Source organism: Chanodichthys erythropterus, chromosome 6 (genome assembly GCF_024489055.1).
Source record: "Chanodichthys erythropterus isolate Z2021 chromosome 6, ASM2448905v1, whole genome shotgun sequence".
Classification (NCBI taxonomy): Eukaryota; Metazoa; Chordata; class Actinopteri; order Cypriniformes; family Xenocyprididae; genus Chanodichthys; species Chanodichthys erythropterus.
In genome coordinates, this window is record NC_090226.1 from 477,501 (window position 1) to 487,132 (window position 9,632).

Below are 9,632 nucleotides of genomic sequence, written 5' to 3' on the forward strand. Positions count from 1 at the left end.
GACGGGAAACGACTGCTTTCAAACGAACACCTGACATTAGTAGTACTCCACCTTGTGTGTGTCCAGTTATGGTGGGCGGCGAATTAAAAACCAGCTTTTAAACCGAGACATTTAGCATTTGTGACTGGGCTGCCACAGTTTGTAAAAGCTATTTTAACCGCACACATCCAGTAAACGTCTCCAGGCCTGTGTGCATAAATATCACATTGATTTGTGGCTGGTTAACAGAGATGTGCCACAGAAAATGCACCTCAAACCTTCATTAATGCGGTGCCTATTTAGGGAAGTCAAACCAGATGGGTGGTGCATGAAGTTATAGCACACCTTCAGATGTTCTTTTTCTGAACGGAAAGGCCAGCAGCGACAGGGCCAAGTTTTGTCTGTGAATAGCAGCGCCGGTTGAACTGGTGTTTTGAGTGTTGGCTGAAGTCTGACGGCCAGAGGAACATTCCAGAAATCTCTTGAGGCAGAGGCAAAATACTCTATACTATACAGTACCAGATATATAGACGGACGAATGGATAGATAGATAGATGTTAGCATGTTATGATGAATACATGCCTGTACAGAATCACTCTGACTGCATCCTCTGGGAATCAGTTATATTTAGCGGTCAGTGGTCCGTCATCGCAGGCGATGTTTTGCTGCGGCGTCAGATTTCACTGCCACAGTTCAAACGTCCAGATCATTTTCCTTCCTCAGAAGGAGGTGATTTATAGAAGCTGATCGGGTGTTGAACCAGTCAAGGATGCTTCTCTGACACTAACCACCTAAATAGAGTGCATGTCCGAGGCAGGACACTAGATCCGGTTCTGGGAGAAGCGCCAGACGGTTGACTAAGCAAGAGAGTCTCGGGTTCAACGGGAGGGATCAGAGCCACAGAAATTCACGTATGCATACTTTAATGAGCATGAGACCACACACAATTATTGAGTAGAGATTAGTTTTTTTTATTGGATTAAACTATTTTTATTGACTTGTTTATAATCATTATTTCTCTTGTTTATCTCAGTGCATTCTGGGATTGCATTTGTCAAATGAATACATGTGAGACTGCCATAATTAAGCTGGCACAGCCTCCGTGTCAGGAGTCTGTCTGTGACAGCCTTAAAAATGCTGCCTACGTAGGCAGCTCACTAGAGTCTGGAACTGATCCATGGTGTCCGGGTTCCTGGAAACATCCCGTCGTGTTCTAACAGGAAAAACCTTTTGGCACTCGCACACACACACACACACAGATCACATGATGTTTTTTGTGTGTGTGTGAGTGTGTGTTCTTGTACAACCCGAATTCCGGTAATGTTGGGATGTCTTTTAAATTTGAATAAAATGAACACTAAAAGACTTACAAATCACATGAGCCAATATTTTATTCACAATAGAACATAGATAACATAACAAAAGTTTTATATGGAGAAATTTTACACTTTTATCCACTAAATGAGCTCATTTCAAATTTGATGCCTGCCACAGTTCTCCAAAACGTTGGCAAGGGGGCAACAAATGGCTGAAAAAGCAAGACATTTTAAAAAGATTCAGCTGGGAGAACATCTAACAACTAATTAAGTTAATTGATATCAGGTCTGTAACATGATTAGCTATAAAAGGGATGTCTCGGAGAGGCAGAGTCTCTCAGAAGTAAAGATGGGCAGAGCTGTGAAAGAGTGTGTAAAAAGATTGTGGAAAACAATGTTCCTCAACATCAAATTGCAAATCTCATCATCTGCAGTGCATAACATCATCAAAAGATTCAAACTTGTGCGTAAGGGACAAGGCCGAAGACCATTATTGGATGCCCATGGTCTTCAGGCCCTCCAGACGACACTGATTCACTCATCTGCATGATTGTGTCAATGACATTAATAAATGGGCCCAGGAATACTTCCAGAAATCACTGTCGGTAAACACAATCCGCCGCGCCATCTGCAGATGCCAACTAATCCACTGTCAGTAAACACAATCCGCCGTGCCATCTGCAGATGCCAACTAAACCACTGTCAGTAAACACAATCCCCCGCGCCATCTGCAGATGCCAACTAAACCACTGTCGGTAAACACAATCCGCCGCGCCATCTGCAGATGCCAACTAATCCACTGTCGGTAAACACAATCCACCGCGCCATCTGCAGATGCCAACTAAACCACTGTCAGTAAACACAATCCCCCGTGCCATCTGCAGATGCCAACTAAACCACTGTCGGTAAACACAATCCGCCGCGCCATCTGCAGATGCCAACTAAACCACTGTCAGTAAACACAATCCCCCGTGCCATCTGCATATGCCAACTAAACCACTGTCGGGAAACACAATCCCCCGTGCCATCTGCAGATGCCAACTAAACCACTGTCGGTAAACACAATCCCCCGTGCCATCTGCAGATGCCAACTAAACCACTGTCGGTAAACACAATCCGCCGTGCCATCTGCAGATGCCAACTAAACCACTGTCAGTAAACACAGTCCACCGTACCATCTGCAGATGCCAACTAAACCACTGTCAGTAAACACAATCCGCCATGCCATCTGCAGATGCCAACTAAACCACTGTCGGTAAACACAATCCGCCGCACCATCTGCAGATGCCAACTAAACCACTGTCGGTAAACACAATCCGCCGTGCCATCTGCAGATGCCAACTAAACCACTGTCGGGAAACACAATCCGCCGCGCCATCTGCAGATGCCAACTAAACCACTGTCGGTAAACACAATCCGCCGTGCCATCTGCATATGCCAACTAAACCACTGTCGGGAAACACAATCCGCCGCGCCATCTGCAGATGCCAACTAAACCACTGTCGGGAAACACAATCCCCCGTGCCATCTGCAGATGCCAACTAAACCACTGTCGGGAAACACAATCCCCCGTGCCATCTGCAGATGCCAACTAAACCACTGTCGGTAAACACAATCCGCCGCGCCATCTGCAGATGCCAACTAAACCACTGTCGGTAAACACAATCCGCCGCGCCATCTGCATATGCCAACTAAACCACTGTCGGGAAACACAATCCGCCGCGCCATCTGCAGATGCCAACTAAACCACTGTCGGGAAACACAATCCCCCGTGCCATCTGCAGATGCCAACTAAACCACTGTCGGGAAACACAATCCACCGTGCCATCTGCAGATGCCAACTAAACCACTGTCGGTAAACACAATCCGCCACGCCATCTGCAGATGCCAACTAAACCACTGTCGGTAAACACAATCCGCCGCACCATCTGCAGATGCCAACTAAACCACTGTCGGTAAACACAATCCGCCGCGCCATCTGCAGATGCCAACTAAACCACTGTCGGTAAACACAATCCGCCGTGCCATCTGCAGATGCCAACTAAACCACTGTTGGTAAACACAATCCGCCGCGCCATCTGCAGATGCCAACTAAACCACTGTCGGTAAACACAATCCACCGCGCCATCTGCAGATGCCAACTAAAGCACTATCATGCAAAAAGGAATCCATATGTGAACATGGTCCAGAAGCGCTGTCGTGTCCTGTGGGCCAAGCCTCATTTAAAATGGACTGTTTCAAAGTGGAAAAGTGTGTTATGGTCAGACGAGTCCAAATTTGACATTCTTGTTGGAAATCACGGACGCCGTGTCCTCCGGGCTAAAGAGGAGGGAGACCTTCCAGCGTGTTATCAGCGTTCAGTTCAAAAGCCAGCATCTCTGATGGTATGGGGGTGCATAAGTGCATACGGTATGGGCAGCTTGCATGTTTTGGAAGGCACTATGAATGCTGAAAGGTATATAAAGGATTTAGAGCAACATATGCTCCCCTCCAGACGACGTCTATTTCAGGGAAGGCCTTGTGTATTTCAGCACAACAATGCAAAACCATATACTGCAGCTATTACAACAGCATGGCTTCATCGTAGAAGAGTCCGGGTGCAGTCCAGATCTTTCTCCTATAGAGAAAAATATGTTAAAGAGGACCACAAACTCTTCAGCATCTGGAAACCCATATAAGGCAAGAATGGGACCAAATTCCAACACCAAAACTCCAGAAACTCATAACCTCGATGCCCAGACGTCTTCACACTGATTTGAAAAGAAGAGGAGATGCTACACCATGGTAAACATGCTCCCGTCCCAACTATTTTGAGACCTGTAGCAGGCATCAAATTTAAAATGAGCTCATTTTGTGGATAAAATTGTAAAATTTCTCAGTTTAATCATTTATGTCATGTGATTTGAAAGTCTTTTAGTTTTCATTTTATTCAAGCTTAAAAAACGTCCCAACATTTCCAGAATTTGGGTTGTATACATGGTTTATGAGGCCACAAATGTGTGTGTGTGTGTGTGTGTGTGTGTGTGTTTGTGCTCTGATACACCAGGCTGTATCTGATGAAAGGGAAAGCTGCAGCTGTAATGAGCCGCTCCGTCCTTCTCAGAATCAGGATGTCTGGAAATGCTGTTAGTGTCGATCCAGTGGAAAAGTGTGGTGATATTTTCCTCTGCACCACCAAGACGTCTTTAACCAAGTTTCAGAGTATTTTGTAAAGTCTTGCTTATCTTTGTAGGTTATCATGTGTTAAAGGGACATAAAATAAGGAAGTATTAGTTAGATCATTAGTGTGATTGATGTTTACAGACAACAATTTGAATTTGATCATGATAAACATAATGTAACATGCATGTTAGGAGTAAATAAGTGAATACAGAGAAAGTTTTCTTTCTTTAAATGCTCTTGAACAATCAAAAAGTGCAACATATTAATGTAAAAAAAAGATTTTTCTGTACACAAGTCGTAAATAAAACAAAGATTATTTTAGTACATTTTACAATAAAATACTATTTCAGTTTTTCAACTTGCTTTTACTAGTGGAAATAGTTTTTTCAGTGTAGTTATTTCAGAAAAACTGTTTCTCTTTCATCAAGTTCTCTGTTTGTTTTCCCAGATAAATCCTGAGCACGACTCTCTCTCCCGGGAGTCATTCTGTAATCTTCAAATGTGGAAACATCATTTCCACATGGATGTCGTCATTCCCAGACACAAACATGCCCTCAGCGCCTGGCAGGAGATTTGAGCCCCCATTACTGTAATGAAAGGAGGGCAGCGCTCGCTCGGCATTACCGACGTGAAGCCACAAAGAGGATTAATACAGGAAAGCCAAAGCTTTTTATGATGGAAAAAAAGATGGAAAAGGGTTCAGTGCAGTAGAGAGGTAAGAAAAGAGAAAACGAGGCCTCGTGTCCAAATGGGTTTGAGGTTCTGGAACAGATCATCTTTCAGTTCTGATCTCAGTTCAGTGTTACTCCCTCAAGACTTTAACATCAGCTTGATTGTGACGTCACTTCACAGACCTGAGATCCAACGAAGGACACTTGAGATTTTTACTGCATCTCTGGCCTGAAGAAAAGCTCGTTTATATTATGTTTAATTCATATTCGGTAACTTTGAGCTCATCTACAGTAAAAATAAACATTTAGCACAGATCTAACACAGTCTTTCTCATCCGAAAAATGGACCAGAAATATGAATACATTTATATTTTTTTATTTAGCAGACTCTAATCCAAAGCGTCTTATAAAGCATAACAAGCAATTTTTATCACAGTGGGGGTTTTTTTGTGCATGTTAATTTTTATTTTATTATTAATTGTGCAATATTAGACAGTTATTAATAATATGGTGTTCACACTGATGCATGTATATTAATATTTATTTTTACTATATTCTTAACAATATTACATAAATTATTAGTTGTATAATATTAAACAATTATTAATACAATTAATGTTACATTTTTGTAATTTTAATAATTTAAATTTTTAAAAAGTTTTATTTACATTTTTATTTTAAAATTATTTATTTTATTTATTTTTAGTAAGCATTTTATTTTTTGCTTTTTTCAATTTCATTATTTTAATTTACATTTTTGTAATTTTATACATTTTTTGTAAGTTTATGTAGATTTTTTATTTTAAAATTATTTATTTTAATTTAACATTTATGTAATTGTAAAAAAATAGTCTTGATTTTTTATATTAAAATATTTATTTTAATTTTATATTTTTATAATTTTTTTAGTAAGCATTTTATTTGATTGTTTTTATTTTTAATTATTTCTTTATTTTAATTTTACATTGTAATTTTATAAAAGTTTTGTACATTTTTTTATTTAAAATTATTATTTTATTTTTATAGTTTTATCAATTTTTTATTATTTTGATTATTTAAAATAGTTTTATAATTATTAATTCATTTTAAATTTTATAATGAGTTTAATGAATACATTTTATAATAATTTAAAGAGACATTACTGAGGTCTTTTTCTCCAGAGAAACATCTGAGAAGCAAACTTCTCCATTTCATTGCTGTCTTGACACAAAAACTGATCTAAGACTTTATTGTGAAGTAGAGTGTTTAATCTTATATCTGTCTACATTTGCATCATGTACCCATCAGTTTAGTCCTGTGATGGTGCTTCAGGAGCAGAAGGTGAGACGCGTGTCTTGAGCTCCAGGTGCGCTCGTGTCCTCGGCTCGTGATCAGCTCACGGATCTGATTGGCTCAGGCAGATTTGAGCCATATGGCCCGTCAGCATTAAGCCGAGCGGACCGCGGGTGGCCCGTCCCGTCCGGCAGTGACAGATCTGACAGCCTTCAGGTAAACGACCTGTAGAAATCACTCCAGAGATTGACCGCTGAGTGAATAAGTCTGTTGTGCTGCAGAGAAACAGTATTGAGCTGGAGATCTGAGTCAGACGGCTCCATCTGCTCCAGTGTCTGATCTCTGATCAGCTGGACACAGCAGCTCAAACATCTGACCATCTCCAGCAGAGCAGGAGTCATTCATAACATTAAAACATCATTTTGTTGTGGCTTTAGTTTCATAACCCTGTTCAGAATCAGACACGAGACGCACTTGACAATCTTATCGAAATCACGTTAAGCGTGAAGATCAGGGAGCGATGTGAATATCTGTCTCAGAGGCTGTCGAGACTCCAGCGTTGGCGTGTTTTAAACTGTTTGTTGTACTTCGAGAAGCTGTATTAAGAAGAACGATGCCAGTGGAGTCATGTCATGGCTGGTGTTGGTCTCTGAGCTCAGATGCACACGTCTGTTATGATCAGCTCTTCTGTAACACAAAAGTTTCAGTGATTGTGGGACGTCAGATCATCACTCGCTAAACCAACGACTCTGTAATTCCCTTGAGAACTAAATCACAAAACCATGTTTTGACCCATTTTACTTCTGTGATGTGGTGCATTTTTGAGTCAAACAGGGTTTTTAATGATTAAAATGTAGGTTGGATCTTTCTCTCAAGTCTGTTTTATTTCTTCCAAGGAGTTTAAGGAGAAACGTGTGGAGATCTGGACCGGAGAAGTGTCAGTCTTCAGGTCAGAGTTATATTTACTCCAGCAGCTCTCGCACGTATTGGATCTCAGGGATATTTATGTTTAGCTATTTTTAACTTTTAATTCCCTAATGTCTTTCAGAAAAAACTTTTGGGAAAAAATATATATATATATCATATTTGGAATTATTAGCTGATGGAGTGAGTGGATGGAGTCTGTTCTCTCCCGTCCATCAGCATCGGTCCGAGCCATGAGTCTCTTCCGGCTCTCCGGTTTATTTCAGGCCGCTGTTGAGCGCTGCGTCATTAAGTGTGTGTGTGTGTGTGTGTGTGTGTGTGTGTGTGTGTGTGTGTGTGTGTGTGTGTGTGTGTGTGTGTGTGTGTGTGTGTGTGTGTGTGTGTGTGTGTCATGAGAGAAGATGCCTGGTTTAAGATGGGATGGAGTCATGCCAGATTACCCAACAGCCTTAGCCATGTGGCTGGACTTACAGCTGTGTGTGTGTGTGTGTGTGTGTGTGTGTTAAAATTAAAAATTTTAAAACAAAAATTATTTGAAGTGATGGTTTTAGTTTTAGTGACTATATTCAAGGATTAGTCCACTTTTAAATAATATTTTCCTGATAATTTCCTCTCCTCCATGTCATCCAAGATGTTCATGTCTTTCTTTCTTCAGTGGAAAAGAAATGAAGGAAATCATTCCAGGATGTTTCTCCATATAGTGGACTTCACTGGGGTTCAACGGGTTGAAGGTCCAAATGTCAGTTTCAGTGCAGCTTCAAAGAGCTCTACATGATCCCAGACGAGGAATAAGAGTCTCATCTAGAGAAACCATCAGACATTTACTAAAAAAATACAACTGGATCTGCTTTATAAACACAAATGATCGCCGTGCACGTGCTTCTGGTGCCACGTTCGTTCCGTAAGTAGAATAGGGAAGGCGTAGGACATGAAGAAAGAAAGACATGAACATCTTGGATGACATGGAGGAGAGTAAATTATCAGGAAAATATTATTTAAAAGTGGACTAATCCTCTAACGTATGAGTCCTTCTGATAGATTTATGGTGTTTTGGATGTTTGGAGCGATCCCGTCACCTGTGTTTGGATCGACGTGTCGCTGCTGCACCAGAATGGAAACTTAGCCCATAATATCAGGTGTTGTTATGGAAACCCAGATGGACGCCTGCTTCCTGAATCCAGACAGCGGGAAGAGTTGAGGGGAATCTGAAGTGCAGTTTGGAGAGACAGATTATCTTGTCAGATAATGTCAGAGATTCTGGCATCTCCATGACAACCGGATTCCGCCGCGGTGAGTTTTGCCATTAGATAACGGATCCATGGAAACAGTCTGGAGAAACACAGACGGATAAGAGGGAAGCTGCTCCCTGAAAATCACTCAAACACACACTATCAATAATGTGAAGGCGAGTTTTTAACCCTCTAAATGGAAGTGTCGGGATTGTTCCGTAATGTCACAATATCTTTATTTAAATAATTAATGCGCAGAATAAAGGGGCGGGGCCTGGTTGAGTTAGTTAGTAGTGTGTTGAAACTGGCGGTTATGGTAAGGGGCGGGACATTTCCCAAACACCAATCACAACACACTGCTCCAGCCGACCAATCAGAGCACAGAAGGAGGGGCTTCATTGAGATAGGAACTAAACAGAGCGTTACGGACAGACTGGGAAGAGAGGAGCTGAACAATGGAGAATATGAGGAGAATAATCAACATCTAGTAGAGCACAAAAACAATATCAAGACATAACAGGTCCTCTTTAAGTTATAATATAATTATTATATATATTTAAATGCTATATACATAACACATGTGATTTACATTATCTGCTAGACTTCGATCAACATCTCAGCTCATTAGTAACGCGACGCCGGACGCTTCACTGACCCTCCACACATTTATCTGATTTAAAGTTTGCTGAAGTACGAAGCGAAAAGAAGTACAAGACCAAAATGTTGTTCTTTATGTTTAAAAGTAATGAGGCGTGAAATTATTTTCCCCAATTTAATGGAGCTGAACTTGCTTTTAATTACGCTTGAGTGAAATTTCCATCAGCTGCTCGAAGGAGAAATAAAGAGAGAGAAGAAAAGGAGAACAGAAAGAAAGACACAAACGGATGGAGAAGAAAAAGGTACAACCTCATTTGATTGGTAATTATAGTCGTAAACTACGAAAGAACAGAAACTCCCGAGCTCGTGTGTGTTTATCGACTCGTTCCTGTTTTGCACAATCTTTCAATTTGTTCTTGTTTAGTTTTTCTGTAACTGAGTGCGCTGGACTTTTCATTCAGAAATTGCTGATAAATTTCACT

General features: G+C 40.9%; 1 long non-coding RNA gene across 1 annotated transcript in view; it reads left to right on the forward strand.

Annotated features, from left to right (window-relative positions):
- Positions 1-8,816, forward strand: part of LOC137021331 (uncharacterized) — a 10,503-nt gene extending 1,687 nt beyond the window's left edge. Inside the window, exons 1-3 of the long non-coding RNA XR_010895308.1 lie at positions 1-890; positions 4,906-5,172; positions 6,416-8,816. The exon at positions 1-890 is cut by the window's left edge and continues 1,687 nt beyond it. This is a non-coding gene — a long non-coding RNA (uncharacterized lncRNA). The remainder of the gene's footprint in view (positions 891-4,905; positions 5,173-6,415) is intronic.
- The last annotated feature ends 816 nt before the right edge of the window (positions 8,817-9,632 follow it).